At 47.2% G+C, this 16,489-nt stretch overlaps 1 protein-coding gene across 1 annotated transcript in view; it reads right to left on the bottom strand.

Moving 5' to 3' along the window:
* Positions 1 to 14,434, bottom strand: part of RAB30 (RAB30, member RAS oncogene family) — a 40,906-nt gene extending 26,472 nt beyond the window's left edge. The window contains exon 1 of the mRNA XM_081024414.1: positions 13,699 to 14,434. The gene's annotated coding sequence lies outside the window, so the exon portion shown is untranslated. The remainder of the gene's footprint in view (positions 1 to 13,698) is intronic.
* Positions 14,435 to 16,489: the final 2,055 nt, after the last annotated feature.

Here is a 16,489-nt window from a genome sequence, read left to right as displayed (position 1 = left end):
TAGAAGCATGTGAATGGAAAACCAATTTTTCTTTTAAAAAAAATAAAAATAAACCCACACACCAGGCTGCAAGATCCTATTCCTTCTACTAGAAACCAGAGCTGTGCTTCCCAAGCTAAGCAGCACATGAGAGAGAATATTTCTTTTCAGAATTTGTTGGCCTCCCCTTTGGAGGGACAGCTCACAACAAAGTGACCTAAAGTGACTTTACAAACACAACTGCCAACACTAATGCCAACTGCAATACAGATGAAAAATAAAACCCAAGAACCATATCTATACAAATAAAAGACACATCCCACAGAACCTGCCCCCGCCCCAGCTAAAGCCCCCTTGAGTCTCCATCTGGGGGGAAAGCAGGATATAAATATACTAGTAACAACCTTGACAGTAGAAAATCAGGGGACAAAGGTTCCCCAACAAGACCTTGCCAAAAGTGCTTATTATGTGTTGCACGTTATTACAAACTGTATTTATGAAAAGTGTTTTAAATGTTTGAATTTTATTTGAGTTATGGAGAGCCGTCTCCAGTCACAGGATAGCTGTCGAAATGAATCAGCAGGATGAACTCACGTCCTTTTATTTCAATGGGTCTACTCTGAGCTGAATTTACGTATAACACAACCCTATGTTTATCATTCCCATTATTAGCAGAATTTATATCCTGCCTCTGCTCCCAAAGCAACTCATGTTTTACTAAATCACCATACTGCAAACTGCCTTTTGCGGCCTCTGGAACAATGGGAAGCATATAAATTTCTTAAATAAATACAGCCCGCCACCCCCACCCCACAAAACCCTGGAGCTGGGTGCAGCTTGCTGCTTGTTAGCTTTTCTCCCACGTCCTCCCTGCTCCTCGGCCCATTTCTTGATTTCCCTCTTTGTGCTGCAAACACAATCACTCTCCGCTCCCCATCTTTCGCCTGCCGCTCAAGGGGCAGGAGACCGGCCCAACGATATATTCCACACGGAGCGGGACCACGTGACGGCTCCTGCAGCAGCTAAATTGCAACCCCAGAGAACAGAGAATCAAAGATCCGGCCAGAGAGCTGCTACTCCGGCCCCCGCCAGAACCAGGCAGCCCTGCGAACACCAGGCCTCTCCCAGCTGGCTGCCTCGCGCATCAAAATTGAGAGCTGTCAACTTCCATTGGCAGGATGGGTTTAGGGGGAGAGAAGAAATGGGCAGGATGAGACACATGTGGAATCCCAATTCTTTCACCCTCCCAGTTGCTTCTGTTCCTTCAAACCCTTGCCAGGCAAAAACTACTTACTTAACTTATTTTATATCCCCCACCTTCCCTTCTGAAAAGGGGTCCAGGAAGGCAAACACACTGGACTCCTCTGGGAGGAAGGGCATGGTATAAATTCAATTATTAAAAACTGTTTAAAATAGGGGTAGGCAACCTAATCGCCTTCTCAATCCGGCCCACAGACGGTCCGGGAATCAGCGTGTTTTTACATGAGTAGAATGTGTCCTTTTATTGAAAATGCATCTCTGGGTTATTTGTGGGGCCTGCCTGGTGTTTTTGCATGAGTAGAATGTGTCATTTTATTTAAAATGCATCTCTGGCTTATTTGCAGGGCATAAGAATTTGTTCATTATTTCCCCCCCAAAATATAGCCTTGCCCACCACATGGTCTGAGGGATGGTGGACCGGCCCATAGCTGAAAAAGGTTGCTGACCCCTGGTTTAAAACATCCAAAAACAATTCCAAGGCAGCTGCAGACTGGGATAAATCTCGACCGAAAAGGCTTGTGGAAAAGAGGAAGGTCTTTAGTGGGGCACCGAAACAGCAACAGAGACGGCGCCTGGCTAATATTCAAGGGGAGCAGAATTTCAAAGGGTAGGTATCACAACACTAAAGGGTCCTCTAGGTAAGATGGTACCTGACGGAAGCCCTCACCTGCAGGGTGCAGTGATCAATGGGATGTACGAGATGGTCTTTCAGGTATCCTGGTCCCAAACATAGGGCTTTATATGCCAAAACCGGCACCCTAAACCTAGCCTGGTAGCTAATTGGCAGCCGGACTTCTTCCGATTTTGAGTCTACAAAGCTGTCTCAAACCGTTGGTCCATCTAGCTCTACAGTGGCTCTGCACTGATTGTAGCTGTACACGCTCTATAGAAGCGACTAGATTTTTTATATTAAAAATCATTATACTATCATCATGCGCTTATTTAAACCTGGATCATGGTGGACAACATCTTCTTAGGTTGACCAATTTCTGACTCTGCCCTCAGGCATTACCAACTGGGGTTTAAACATTTATATCAGTGCAATACTGTTATTTGGCTAATTAAAAGGTCACTAAATCATGCGCAAGCTTTTGAGTTCTCCAGAACTCTTCACCAAGAAAAGAGGGGAGAGGACAGATATCTATTGCGCCATGCAAATATGACACATACCAGCTAGTCTGGCAGGTAGTCACTTGTGCCATCGTGTAAATATGATAGGCATACAAGCACTAATAAACTTCTCTTCCCCTGCTTTCCCCCCTTTGTTTACTGCCTAGCCTGACGAAGACATAGCTGTCAACCTTCCCTGGTTTTTGTGGGAAATTCCCTTATTCCAGTGCCGTTTTCCGCTGCTTCCTGCTGCTATCCCGGATTGTTAGAGATCCCGTAGACTGTCCCCGGGACAGGTGAGGCTGCTGATCCCTTATTTTCAAATCTGAAAGTTGACAGCTATGCGAAGAGTTCTGGAGAACTCAAAAGCTTGCACATAATTTTGTGAATATTCAGCTGGTCAAAGTATTGCAATAATATGGTCATTTGTGGGGAGGGGGCAATCTGGCTTCCTTTGCTTTTTAACTGGGGTTTCCACATCACAAGCTGCTCCTGGCCCAGCCAATGGGGATGGTAAGAGTTGTTAATGACTCAAGGCAAATGGTTCTATCAGGAGAGGGAAGTTTCTTAATGACATCCATTTAGATGGACACTTATCAGATGGCTGGTTCATTAGGAAGTGGATTGGGTCTGATGGGTGCGAGACGGCTCCCTGGGGGCATGTCTGCTATTTCCTGGCCTGTAAGTAATAGGCAAGTTCATGTACCATAACTTGGAGCCAGTTTTCACCGACAGATAGCGGATGTGCCAGAAACAAAAAGTAAACAAAACCAGGTCTTCCACTTGATAAGGTGCCCAGCTGCAGCTCTGCTGTATGTAACAGAGGTGCAGTTAGGCCTCCTGGTTCTGCTGCCAAAAAAACGTTTCACAGGGCACTCAAGCAATTCATGACAAGGAACCACAACTGTTAAAAGTGTGACCTCCCTCACCTGTTCTGTTTGAAAAAGCACAGCGGGGAGTAACTATGTACAAACAGCACAGCCTTACTCAACAGATTTGCTCTGCTGAAGCGTGGTCGCAATTGCTGACTGCAAGCAGCACAAAAAGTTTGGGTTCTTTAAAAAGATTATTTAAAAAGAAGAAGCAGCAGGGAGGCCACAGGAACAGCATGGCGGAAGGAGAAGAAAATGAATTCAATCTCAAATGCCATCAGGAGGACCCAATACATGCATTTCCCTGTTGCAGACTTAACTGCAATGATGGACCGACTGTGATTATCAGTTAAAAGCAGTTGGCTAGTTCAGATGACAACCATGAGCTAGGTTAAGAACTTTGGGAACTTAAAAAAGAAAGGTCACTTGATAGCAGGACAGTCCACATATATATTGGCCTATTCCAGCCTCTTTTTCTTAATGGTGACTGCTCCCGCTCAGAATGTACAGGAAAAAGGTTTTTGGTCCCTGAAATTCATTCTGATTGTGCAGATAAAATATAACTGATAGAATTCTACAGGATGTGGTATTAGTGTGTTAAAACAATCAAGATCCAGTGATCCCCAGGCATGCAGGGATGGTGCCCGGGCATCTTCACTTGGCTTGCAAGGGGACGATAGCCAGGGTGCAAAATGCACCTGGTGCGTGTCTAATTTCAAACACTGGCATCAGTGAGCCCTAAGACACCAAACAGCACACCATTTCACAAACTACAGTTCCTGAGACACTCTGGGTACTGTGTCTCGTTCTAGATGCCACATTTTTAGGAGGAGATTGACAAACTGGAGTGTGTTCAAAGGAGAGATACCAGAATGGTAAGGGGTGTGCAAACCAAGTCCTACAAAACACAGCTGAAAGAGTACATTTAGCAGGGAGAAGAGAACATTCAGGAGAGGCAAGATAGCTACCTCCAAATACCTAAAAGGATTCCACATAGAAGAGGAGGCAGATTTGCATTGTTGCTCCAGGGGGTAGGAGTGGAACCAATGGGTGTAAATTTCAGAGAACCACGTCTTCCATTCTAACCTTGCAAAATCTCCTCTTCTTCCTCTTGCTTACCCATCCTTGCCCTTTCTGTTTCCAGAGCATGTCAATCTGTTAGCGATGCCAGTGCACAAGAGGAAGTGGAGGTCTCTTTGCAAGGAAAGGAAGAGGCACAACTACAAAGGGGTGGGCAGACCATCCCAAACACCTTGACGGGCCTGATCTGGCCCATGGGTTGCAGGTTCCCTACCCCTGACCCACAGGATGGGAGAACTACCAGAAAGACTCTTCCTATTTTGAATGACCAGGGATAGCTCAGTTGGTGAATAACGCCAAGCTTGTTAGGGAGAAAGAAAGAAAGTGTTAAAGCAGAAAGCTCAGCTATTAGAACTGCAGGCGTTGCTACAAATAAAACTAAAGTGTTCACTTCGTGTCAACACAGTTGCACCACTAACTGAACTGCTTATTTACTGCAGGATGAAATTTCATGAACTGTTGAGAAGGATGGGAGGAAAAAATGAACTCAGGGCACCCTTTCCTATGCTAATGCAAAAAATATGGCGCTCTGCAAGTACTTTGTCCTTTGTTCTCTGCTTCAGATGATTTCCCAAGGCACTGAACACAACTAATCATAAAGTTCATCATATTTAAAGGCCCCTTGAAAGAAGCAGTGGTTAACCACTGCACCAAGATTTTACACGCATGCCCCACACTAAGGGCTCCGCTCGCTGGCCCCACCTACCCCTTTGCCCAACCAACACCCCCCCCCATCATAGCTGTCAACGTTTCCCATTTTTTAAGGGAAATTCCCTTATTCCGAATAGGATTCCTCACGAGAAAAGGGAAAAGTTGACAACTATGCCCCCAATATGCATCACCCACTCCCTCACGAACACACCATTTCTCTCCCATCTGAGGCAAATTCCATCAGTGACTCACAAACTTGCTACATCCAATTACAGTGCTTCACTTGGAAGTGCCTTTAAACACAGTTCACCAAGTGCAATCAGCTCAAACCGTGTCTGCCGCGTAGGAGAAAAACTGTTGGCATCTTCAGAAACAAACTTGCAGCCAACGCTGGTGCTGAGCTCTAAAGCCCCAGGTCCTTTCAGGACATGTGTGGGGAAGCTTTGGTCCTCCAGATGTTGCTGGACTCCCATCATCCCAAGCCATCGGCCATGCTTGCAGGGGCTGATGGGAACTGTAGCTCAACAACCTCTGGAGGGTGAAATGTTTAGGCGGGTATATCAAGGACAGATTGCACACATTTTAAACTACCCAAGCCTGGAGGTCAATACGGCCATTATGACTAGCAATAGGATTTGGAGCAGGTTGTGTATGGACTGCATTTTGGCATTCCTTACAGCACGTTCTTGAAGACTACTTATCTCCTCTTGAAAACATGACTGTGCTCAGACTTCCCTGATCCCCTGGATTCTGTGCCTCTGCATTTCCAATATTCTCCTGACGTTTTTAATGATTTTATGCTATTTCTATAGTTTATATGTACACTGCTTAGAGTCTTTCCCTCCTAGTATTAAGCAGACCAAACGTTTTCTCAGACAAGTGAATAAATAGGGGTGGGACTATCCTGCTCTGGTCCTCACCAGACAGCCTACGGCCTTCCCTAACCTAGCTGAGCCATAAATACTCCCAGGTCACGGCTGCGGTGTTGCCTGTGCCAATGGCCTATTTTAAGCCATGCCTGTCTGGCTGACCATCTCCGTGCAGCTGCCTCCTGCTCACTTCAGGACACTGCAGCATAGACCCCAAACCATGAATGTTCTGCATGAACCTCAGGCCAACAGCTCCAGTGCCAGCCCCGTCACCCCAAAATCCAGCAGGTGCTCATGTTAGTTCTTGCTGCTGAAGCCTACAACCCAGTGCTGGCAGTGAGTGACAAAATTAGACCTTACATATAGCTTAACTTTCCCATTATGCCACTTGAACAAAACAGGCAGTCCGCAACCCCTGTTTCAGTTAAAATTACATAGGATTGTCAACAAGGTACAGTTACTGCAAAGGGATCGTTTCGCCATTTAAATCATTGCACTAAAAGGAGGCAGCACAACAAAGAAGACTCCTTATTCATCAAGAAAGGCCACCGCAGAATCCTCCAGGGTGCTGCTAATTCCCACATTTATTTCCAAACTGCTTGTCTGTTAATTTGCTTACAGTGTGAGTAGTTGATGTGTTAGTCAGGTACAGAAACCTACAGGGCTAGAATCTCTGGCTTCACGTGCAGCGGCTTATATCAGCCTGGATAGCTCAGTTGGTAAGAGCATGGTGCTGACAACGCCAAGGTTGCAAGTTCAATCCCTGTATGGGACAACTGCATTGCAGGGGGTTGGACTAGATGATCTGTCCCAACTCTATGATTCTATGATATAGATCAACATACAGCTTCCATCCCACCCAACAATCATCTCAGAAGATGAAGCAAGCCTTAGAACTGATGGGGAACAGATGTAGTTCAGCAGTAGAACATCTACATTGGATGCAGAAAGGCCTCATATTCTGTCCCCGGCATCTCCAGAAACAAGCTGGAAGAGATCCCTGCCTGAAACTCTGGAGATCTGCTGACGGTTAGTGCTGTAAAGGTAAAGGGACCCCTGACCATTAGGTCCAGTCGTGGCCGACTCTGGGGTTGCGGCGCTCATCTCGCTTTATTGGCCAAGGGAGCCAGCGTACAACTTCCGGGCCATGTGGCCAGCATGACTAAGCTGCTTCTGGCGAACCAGAGCAGTGCACGGAAACGCCGTTTACCTTCCCGCCGGAGCAGTACCTATTTATCTACTTCCACTTTGACGTGCTTTCAAACTGCTAGGTTGGCAGGAACTGGGGCCGAGCAACGGGAGCTCACTCCGTCGTGGGGGTTCGAACCGCCGACCTTCTGATCGGCAAGTCCTAGGCTCTGTGGTTTAACCCACAGCGCCACCCGCGTCCCACAGTTAGTGCTGTAGACGACACTAATCTAGATGGACCAATGGTGTGATTGCTACCTACGTTCCACCAACCCAGCAGGCAGCTGTATAGGAAAGGGCCTCCCCGGTCTAAACCTAGCTGGCCAAACAGTTCCATGTCACAAACATTCTAGTTTCACTGAAAGTGAATTTAGTCCTGGATCTCCTGGCTGCTTTTTAATCAGGGCTAGCCATCTTATTTTGCACATAAGATGATAAGAACTGATTTAAAAAATAAAAAAAACTTTTATTCCCCAGTCTCATAACCAAAAATCAATATGCTAGTGCTGTGCAGGGAAGAAGAAAAATAACACATTTAGATGCCTAGGCAACTCAGTTTCTGGGATATCTTTTAAACGCAAACTATAAACATATTTGCTCTATGACTTGCATGTATTTTTTGCTGGCTATAGTTACATACCCTCCAACATTTCTTTGATGAACATAGGGACGTCCTATTTCATAATAATAATAATCATCATCATACCCTGTCCATCTGACTGGGTTGCCCCAGCCAATCTGGGCGGCTTCCAACACGTATAAAAACAAAATAAAATATTAAACATTAAAAAACTTTCCTATACAGCTGTCTTCTAAAGGTTGTATGTATAGTTACTTATCTCCTTGGCTTGGTGACTGCCTAACACCATACCCTCCAATATTTCTTTGATGAAAATAGGGACGTTCTAAGGAAAAGTGGGACCTTTCAGAATCAAATCGGAAACTAGGACAGCTTCTGTAAATCTGGGACTGTCCTGGGGAAATAGGGACACTTGGAGGGTCTGTAGTTATAGCTCTCTCTACCTTTAGGAAGTGCAAAGGCTCTCACCCCACCCCGCCCATCCTTTATAACATATTTTGCATTTTGCTCAAACGCTTTAAAGCAGGCATAGGCAAACTCGGCCCTCCAGGTGTTTTGGGGACTACAACTCCCATCATCCTTAGCTAACAGGACCAGTGGTCAGGGATGATGGGAGTTGTAGTCCTAAAACATCTGGAGGGCCGAGTTTGCCTATGCCTGCTTTAAAGGCCCTCCAAAAGGAGCAAATACTGCCATACTAATTATTTAGTGGTAGAAAATAAAAGACTAATAGGCCGTTCCACAAATAATTGAATCAGGCTATCTGAGTCTGGTCTTTGAGATGTCAGGGTGGGCATGCTAGTTTGAATCCCAGTAGGTCAGCTCAACTGACTTCTGAAGCAGCTTGGAAAGGGTCCATTCTGCAAATTGGCTGCCCACTTGAAATCACTGAGATGGCCCTAAGATAAAGGAGATCACCAGCAATCCCATGTCTCTAACCAAGCTCTATGAGCTTGCAATAAACAGCAGGCCCAGATGGAGAAGCACATCTACACCCCAAAGTGCCATTCAATGGGGCCCAAATGAGCATCCAGAAGTATCTCCACGGCAGCTGCACTTGCAAAAGCTTATTTCCGCACAGGCTCTTCTTCTCTACAGAATCTAAGTGGGTGGATTTTCCACTTGGAATAAAGCACTACCTGCAGCAACACAGTGCTTTGCTTAACTTTGCAGTCCAGTCCAATGGCTGTTTGGAACAAACGGGCATTGGACTAGACTGCAAAGCTCAGAAAAGTGCTACAGTGGGTGGGTGACAACACCATTATTAAAATTAAGTTTGCATGCTTATACTTGGGGTAAATCACATTGAACTTGGTGGGGCCAAAAGTGATTTGCCCCAATTACCGTATTTTTCACTCTATAGGACGCACTTTCCCCCCTCCAAAAATTAAGGGAAAATGTGTGTGCATCCTATGGAGCAAATGCAGGCTCCTTGGCTTCAGCGATAGCAACGTGAAGCCTCCGAAGCACAGAGGGAGCACTTCCTCCATGCTCCGGAGGCTTCAGGTTCCTTTTGCTGAAGCCAGGAGAGCAAGACTCTCCTGGCTTCAGCAGAGAGGGAGAGCTACGCAACGCCCCTTCAGCGAAGCGGGAGGAGAAATGGAAGGGGCTCCATTTCTCCTGCCGCTTCGCTGAAGGGGCGCTGAGCAGAGAGGGGAAGATTTTTTTTTTCTTGCTCTCCCCCTCTAAAACAAGGTGCGTCCTATGGTCGGGTGCATCCTATGGAGCGAAAAACACGGTAAGGGTGCACAGAACTGAAACTATGAAGAGTTGTTGTTATTGTTTACAATTTGTATTTTGGATAATGGCATTGTTACCCCACCCAGCCCAAACCTTAGGAACAATGGTTTGTAGGGCAATTAAAAATAAAAACAGCAACAACAATGAACAAGCCCACAGTAACACAAATGACTTTAACAACTATATGAACAACATATGCTCCAAAAGTGCTATGTTTGGATTGGAGACTCCAACACGCCCTTTTTCCTAAAGTCCTTGCATAGTTTTCTCATAGCTCACATATCACCAGTTCACCAAGGAAGCCCCCAGCACAAACTTATCAGGCTGAACTTTCAAAGCTCGTCCTTCTGGGCCAAGGCAAACCACTCCTAGAAAAACCTCTGCTTTTATAGCCAGTGCAGGAAACTGCATATTTCTTTACCCCCAACTTGCCAAGAAAAAGGGGTGGGGGTGGAGAAGATGAGGAGGGTAAAATAAAAGAAGCAATTCCAGGCACAAAAGAAATAAAGAAATCTATGGAAAGCAGAAGGGACCTGGGCTGTCGCTGCATTGTTGCTCTCCTTTGACAACAATAATAAAGGAAGGAAAAGAGAGCAGATAAAATATAAATGCAAGGCGGTTGAGCTGAGGAATGTCGATCCCTCGGGAAGGGAATGGCCCTCGCAAGATTAAAGAAAATGATATCAAATAGGATGTGCTGCAATATCGGCTTTTGTGGCCATTGTGTCAGTGTTTACAAACGCGTTGATCTCAAGGAACAGGGGGTTTCATTGTTCATCCTGAACTCATGTCACGCAGGGCAATGCGATTCCAATGAAAGTTTGCCAGAGGACAAAACAGTGCCAGTTACACAAGGGAAGCGCAGGAACAAATCTATGCAGTAGCGGCGGAGGAGATGCAGCTAGCCGGCCATATGGATTCAATTCGAGCCGTTCCCTTCCAGGGAAGGAACTCTGTACAGGAACCAACACAATGACGCCAGGCCTATAATCCACAAACCACTTAAGACAGATCACACTCACACTATCTCTCTCTCTCTCTCTCACACACACACACACACACACCAGTTTTTCTCCTCTGTATGCTTTTACTTGGACAAGCTGCTGAAATCAGTGGGATTTAACTTGGGATCCCACTGTTCTTCCACATAGTGCTTTCATCAATTGCATTAATTATAGGCGATGGGGAGGGAAGGGTCTCTTAATAAAAGCCACAAGCCCCACTGCCTGACTCTTTAGCCAAATCCCATAACACCCTCCCCAAAGGCATTGTAAACCCAGTAGCTATTGGGGTGGGGCACTGAATAGAAAGTCCTGCTGCTTGTCAATGAGCTTTCTTCCAACCACAGTCCAGAATACACTTAAACCATGGAACCACAGTACTGCAGAATTGGAAGGGACCCTGAGGGTCATCTAGTCCAACCCCCCACACTGCAGGAATCTTTCACCCAATGTAAGGCTCAAACCCACAACCCTGAGATTAAAAGTCTCATGCTGAGCTATCCTTATCTGAGAGCAATCCTTTGGTTTATTGGGGATTTTATGCTGCCAGATTATATGTTTGCGTAAGAAACATATACTCTGGCAGCATATAACCCCCCCAAAAAACCTATGATTGCTCCCAAATAAATTGTGAGCGCTGAAGTTAGGATAAGGGCTCCAGAGCCAGTGACAAGATGCAGCGTCCTGGGCAGGTCCTAGCGCCCCAGCAGGACGCCTTTGATCCCAGCTGGACAACTGCATGTGGGGAGCTGCCATTTTAATTTCCCACATTGCCCATGACTGATGCTGCATTAAGGAGCATTGTGGGAAATTCAAAAGCAGCAGCCCAAATTGCCATGGCTGCCCACCCCTGCCAGGGAAGCACTCCAGGTGAGGGGGAAGCTAATGACACATGAGGCGTTCCACCGGAGGGCACTATGCCAAGAGCTCCCTGAAACCTGGAGCCAGTTCTGCAGAATCCCATTGCAGCCAGCGCATCTCAAATGCACTGACGGCTCAATCTGAAGAAGGTTTATTTGGAAATAAGCCCCTTCGGATTGCACTGGAACAACAAGTGATGGGGCTGATAGAGGTGCTACTCACCCTGCATGCAGGCTGTAGAAAAGCCCTTCCCTAAGGAACAACGCTGTATGCAGGGAACGCAATGTTTTTAAAACTCCTTCCCAGTGCATGGAGCAGTGCATATGCGGCGCAGCATATTTCTGCCGGTGGTAGCACAGAATGTGCAGTCAGGAGTTCTTGCAAGTTAGAATAATAAACCCTCACAATCGTTATAATGTAGTAGGGCTGGGACTAAGACACTGATTTGTCATATGTTAAGCTGCTGGGCTGAGCAGACCTAACTCATTCTCCCTTACCCACACACAACTTCATACTGGGGATGGGGGAAAGGTGACTTGCCTCTTCTAATCTCCTCCCCACACATTGGATTCTCAGTCCTCAAGAAGAGAAAGAGCTGTCACATTTAGTTTTGCAGATTCCCACACAGTCCGCAAAATTAATATTTGGGGGTGGGGGAGTGAGCAACGATGACCCTTCAACTAAAATTCAGCCTTATCAGAAACGCAAGTATTGCAACTTGTATGGCTTTTGACAAGACTGCACTTTATTCATCAGGGTGCCCAAGCATCTGAAACACAGCTGCAAGCTATGCAAACTTGCTGAACTCAGTGATGCTTACTTCCCAAGTTGACATTCAGAGGCTCAGGCTACATAGACCCACCTTCGCAAAACTGAGGATGGCTCCTGAAAAAAATGAAGAGGACCAATAGGAATCTTTCAGACTATTTTAAGACGCCAGTCATCCCAGGAGAAAGAGCAGAACAGCCCAAGTCCTTGCTGTGTCAATGTTTGCTTTCCTCCTCGCCAATCAGGCATTTCTCCCGACATTCCCAGGGCCTTCCATCTCTCTGAGCATCTTGGCAGCATTAAGAACAGTGAGTGACTCGTTCTGGTTGCCAAGAGAATAAAACTGGACCAGTACAGCCGCTTCGCTGACAATTTATGGCTTGCATATGGTCATTTGGAATTTGTCGTTAGTGTGTGGCCAAAGTTTTTACAGAGTTGAAAACACAGAGAGAGAGAGATTCCAAGCCTGTTAGCAACCATCAGAAAGAAAAGGAAAAACAGGAGTGGGGATTGGGTTGAGTTTTGGGGGGAGGTGAGAATACTCACTGCAACATATTGGTTATGTAGTGGGATAGGATGCAGGCTTCCTCAGAAACAAGTCCCACCAAGCTGAATGAAACTTACTTCTTAGTAAGCACGCTTAGGATCGCAGCCTTACCATACATGCATGCAAAAGTATGTCTTATAGACCAATGTTTTCAAATACGGTTGGTGGAAGCAAGTCCCATTTTATTCAACAGGATAAACTTCCAAATGAGAGTAGGACTGCACCCTCCCCTATAGGAAATTACAGTGTGATCCTATGCACTTTGCTCAGAAGTAAATTCCACTAAGTCGAAGGGTGCTTAGGACTGCAGCCTAAGCCCCATCAAACTCAGTGGAGCTTACTTCTGAGTAAATGTACCCAGGGCGTGGGGTTCCTGGAGGGCTATTATCTTTTCTCTATTTTAAACACCACTCGCCTACCCCTATGACTATTGCTTATGCCATCTTTTCTTTAAAAAAAAAAGACGAGAGCCATTTCCAATAGTAAACATTTCTGACATTTAAACACACACACATACATTTATATCCTCTACTGATCTTGCAAAAATAGGAGGCAGAAAGAGTGATGGGGAGCTGACTCAAGTCTTCGAAGCTTGCATTAAATCATCTCTTTCGCACCCAGTAATTGTTCAACGTGCCAAAGACTCTCCACCGCAGCCCCCCAAAACACGAACACACCCGGCTATGTTCAGTCAATGCCACAATTAGGTGCTTCAAGCGTCCCAGACACTCACACCCCAACATCTGGAAAGGGGAAGAAAGAGGAGAGGCAGGCAGAAACACTGCCTGATAAGCATTCAGCAAGCAAGCCCGTCTCTGTAGGGATTCCGCACATGTAACCTTTCCTTTCCCAAAAAGAAAAAGAAAAGACAGGAGGAGGAGGATGGGGAAACACCGGGTTTGCAGACAACTCCAAGGCTTTGTTGCTGGGGCTCATCAATAATCTTCGGAGTTAGGAGGCGGCTCATTATCATTATCACTTTGCTTTGGGCGATGTTGCATCCAAACAGCAGGGAGGGGAGAGAAACCAGGAGACAAAGCGTGTTTCCACCCCCCCCCAACCCTTCCCCACGCCGCCGCCGATGCATACATCCACAACACGTTCCGGATTTTAGACAGACTAGCAAGATGATAGATATGAAGAAGGGAAAATAATGCTTTAAATAAAATTAAAACAGCATCGCGCAACTCACCTGGTTTGGGACGGCTGCTCCCTGCCCTTTACAAAGAACATAAGCCAAGAGGCCAGGTTGGAAACCAAGTCACTTAATTAGACATGAGCGGGGCAAAGCTTGCGAAGCAGTTCCCTTGGGATGCAAACTGTAGAAGGTCGTGTGTGTGCGCCGCTTCCTCCCCAACCAACCAAGCCACCCACTCCCGCCCCCTTTTGCTTGGGATTCAGTCACTGGTGCTGCTGCTGCTCTGGTTGCTGGAAGCAGCAACAGCAGGGGGAGGGAGGAGGAGGCTGCACACCGATCTGGGTCTGGCACAATGAATTGCAGCGCAGAAGGACCGCCCCGCCCTTCAGCCGCTTTGCAATTACATCATCCTTCTGTGGCTCGGTAGGGGGCGGAGGCGGAGGGGGGGCGGGGAAAAGGAAAGACAGAGCCTTCCCATTGGCCCCTCCGGGCAGGCGTCCCTTGGGTCGCTGGGAAACGTAGTCCCGGGGCGCTGTTCCGCCCCGGGCTACTACAGGCGCGTCTGGTCGTTCGCGGCACTACAACTCCCGTGAAGCCCCGCGCGGCGCGGCCTCAGAAAGGAGCTGAGGGAGAAGAGGGAGGGCCTTAAGGTTTCGAGAGCCGAGCCCGCTCGCTCCCTCAGAGCGGCCATATTGGCGGCGGTGATGACGGCGGCGGCAGTGCGGTTCTCGACGGGCGCCCTGCGGAGAGGAGGAGCGGCCCTAAGGAAGCCGGGTTTAAAGTGGCGGTGCGGTGGGAGAGGAGGGGGTGGGGGAGCGAGTGGGGGGGGGGGGAATAAAGCGAACCGGAGCGGTTGAGGAGAGCTTTTCAACCTGAGGTGGGGGGGGGGGAGAAGCGACGGTGGGCGCGAGGAGGTCAAAAGTCCTCGGGTGCGTTTGGCGATTCTCTCTCCCTCTCCCCTCCCCTTCGTGATAAGTGACGGGCGGGGGCGCGCGCTGGGGGCGGGGGCGGCGTGTTGCCGTGGGAACCCCCGACGGGAGCGCGGCTGCGCCTTCCCCGCCCCTTCATAGGTGTCCCCAGACCGCAGCGTTCCGCGCTTTGCCGCGGGTGGCGCAGAGGTTAGAGCGCTCGTTTCGCGCGTCCCCGGGAACCCAGAGTTCGGTTCCTGGGCGCCTCTCTCGGGCCTGGTTCCCCTAATAGCAGTTTGAACACCGAAACAATCGGTTGCTGCGGCGCCAGTGCAGAGCGCAAGCCCTGAGCCAGGATTAGTGGCGCCTGCTACTTAACCTGGCCATGGATAGGAAGCTGCCCCAGACACTTACTTAGGTCCATCTAGCTCAGTGTTGTCTGCACTGGCTGGCAGCGGGCCAGGACTGAGCTTTCAGCCCTTGAATTTAATGGGATTTTACTTTTGAGTTGAGTGGCTTTCTTTGGGGTGGGTGGACTAGAGTTTCACTGAGTTTACGGAATGACCAGGTTTTTATTTCTCTCCCTCTTCCCTAATGCAGCCTACAAACCCTCCTGCTTGCAAAACCATCAAACTGCCTGGAAATCCTGCTTTTCGTAAAACTAGGAGAGCTGGTCCTAGTGGCATGTAGTACTGAGAATCTGTCCAGCTTGCGGCTGTAATATTACAGCGAAGTAGTAGAGCACTTACTTGCATGCAGGGAGTCCGCAAGTTGAATCCCCAGGGGATCTGCTGCCAGTCAGTGTAGACAGTGTTGAGCTAGAAGAACCAATATTGCAGTTCAGGGTAAGGCAGCTTCCTAATCTAGACAAATTCCCCAATAAAGTTGATGAAAGACAGCATTGTTATAATAGTTTTAACTTTGGGAGTTCCCCCGCCCCCCAAAAAAATTCCTACTGCAGATTTCCCTTGTTTCCAAGCACTTTGTGGTCTACTCAAGATATACCTTAACAGTGCAACTCTGTACATCTTTACTCAAAAGGTCCCACTGAGTTCAGTGGGGCTTACTTGCAGGTAAGTGGGTATAGGACAGCAGCTTTAAAAATAATTTTCTCCTTCTTGACAAGATCTCTGGGATCTTATTTGAAAGGTGAGGTAGAAATCCCTGTAACAAATAAATCATACCTATGATAGTTCAGATTGCGTTGGATTTTCAGAGCAGTATTAATGGAGCTTCATTGCGCTAGTTTGCAAGTGGTTGTGGTTGCATAGTCCTAAAATGGTGAGGTTTCAACCTTCCTGTTTTAATCTGCTACATATACTATTATGCTAGTATCCTGCCTGTTTTTTGTTCTACAACAAACATTCCAGGTGGCTGAAAGGTTTATTTACAAAGCGTTATAAAAGCCTAGTGAAAACAGATATCACAACAGGGCAGTAGTTGAAAGTATAAGGACAAATTAACGATAAGGGTCATCCTCGTTTTGCATTCAGCAGAATCACAACTTTAACCATCAAGCCCCAAAGATATTCTTGCATTGCAGGAAATAGATGACTCTTGGTCTCCCAAGTCTACGATTCTATTACATTTGTTTCATTCTGTGGGAATTGTTGGCTAAAAATGGAGCATCATTGACGGATGTCAAAGAGCTCAATGTGTGGATGTTAAACGAGTTCCCTTTTTTTTTATGAATACTTCTTCCAGAGCAAGAATGGGGAATGTTTGGCCCTGCAGATCTTGCTGGGCTTCAGTTCCCATCATTCCTCACCAATGGCCATGCTGCCTGGGGCAGGTGGGTGTTTGTCTAGACCTGGGCTGTTGAACAGAAGATAAATAAACGGACAGGGGCCTCTTCAGAAGCATTTCCATGCTGTGTTCTCTTACCAGTTTTGGTATTAACCATGTTCTGTGTATCCTTCAGAGAGTTTGAGTCCATT

The sequence above is a fragment of the Podarcis pityusensis genome (genome assembly GCF_964106645.2).
Source record: "Podarcis pityusensis genome assembly, contig: HAP1_SCAFFOLD_70, whole genome shotgun sequence".
In the NCBI taxonomy this organism is placed as follows: domain Eukaryota; kingdom Metazoa; phylum Chordata; class Lepidosauria; order Squamata; family Lacertidae; genus Podarcis; species Podarcis pityusensis.
The sequence above is the reverse complement of the archived record's forward strand: the minus strand, read 5'-3'. Positions and strand labels throughout refer to the sequence as shown.